Source organism: Euprymna scolopes, chromosome 19 (assembly GCF_053919585.1).
Source record: "Euprymna scolopes isolate OS-2025 chromosome 19, ASM5391958v1, whole genome shotgun sequence".
NCBI classification, from domain to species: Eukaryota; Metazoa; Mollusca; class Cephalopoda; order Sepiida; family Sepiolidae; genus Euprymna; species Euprymna scolopes.
Window position 1 is genome coordinate 81,326,870 of NC_136500.1, and position 1,573 is coordinate 81,328,442.

The 1,573-nt window shown below is 25.2% G+C and overlaps 1 pseudogene; it reads left to right on the top strand.

Moving 5' to 3' along the window:
• Nucleotides 1-1,245: 1,245 nt before the first annotated feature.
• Nucleotides 1,246-1,362, top strand: LOC145240444 (5S ribosomal RNA; annotated as a pseudogene).
• Nucleotides 1,363-1,573: the final 211 nt, after the last annotated feature.

Genomic DNA, 1,573 nt, shown 5'->3' on the forward strand with positions numbered 1-1,573 from the left:
ATTTTAAATATATATATATAACATTTTAAATATGTATATGAATATATATATATATATACGTATACATATATATACATATATATATGCATATACATATATATATATGCATATGCATACATATATATGTATATATATACACACACACACACATATATATATATATGACCGACGTGAGTTTTATATATATATATATATATATATATATATATATATATATATATATATATATTCATATATATATTTAAAATGTTTTATATATATATATATATATATATATATATATATATATAACTACTTAATTTACTCACATAAAATTAATATACGAAAGCATAGATTTATGCGTAAACTTTAAGTATTTACTTCAAAAGTACTCAATACGTAGGTATAATTAGTAATTTATAAAATATATATGGCGATTAAGCTACATGGAATATTCGGCGTTTCATCCACTCTAGGACTCTTCAGGCTTATTCGCATAAGCCTGAGGAGTCCTAGAGTGGATGAAACGCCGAATATTCAGTGTAGCTTAATCGCCATATATATTTTATAAATTACTATATATATATATATATATATATATATATATATATATATATATATATATATATATATATATACATACATATATATATATATATATATATATGTATGTATATATATATATATATGTATGTATATATGTATATGTATATGTATGTATATGTACATGTACATATATATATGTGTGTATGTACATTTATATATATATATACATGTACATATACATATATATACATGTACATATACATATATATATACATGTACATATATATACATATATATTTATATATGCATAAATATACATATATATATACATATATATACATATACATATATATATGCATATACATATATATATGTATATACATTTATATATATATACATGTACATATACATATATATATATATGACCGACGTGACTTATATATATATATATATATATATATATATGTATATATATATATATATATATATATATATATATATATATATATATATATATATATATAAATGTCTGCGTAGTGATGATGGTGGCGCGGCTTTCCTTTCAATTTTGCCAAGTCGAACATTTATTTATTTAATTGCTTTTTGTTACTTTTTGCTGATCGACTGTCATAAGTTTGCTACCCCCACCCTCACCCGTTTTCTAAATGAATAACTACAAAAGTATTTTTCTTTTATCAGACCTGTATACTATCAAAACGTATGTGCGGAATAATCGCGTTGACACACCGGTTCTCGTCAGATCACTGAAGTTAAGCAACGCTGAGCCTGGCTAGTACCAGGTGGGTGATCATTTGGGAATTCTAGGCGCTGTATGTACTTTCCACTTATCTCGGCATTTGTTTCCAGTCGGCCTGAACCTCCACTTGCCACTGGTACTCAACAATATCGACTCAGTAAATGTGTTGCTGGAGATTGCGCAACTCTTGCCCAAAAAGATTCACACGCAGGCACCCTTACAGTGGGTATCCATAGTCTGTCAAGACTGAGAGAAGCCTTTATACTATCAAAACCTTTTGGATGGTAATGC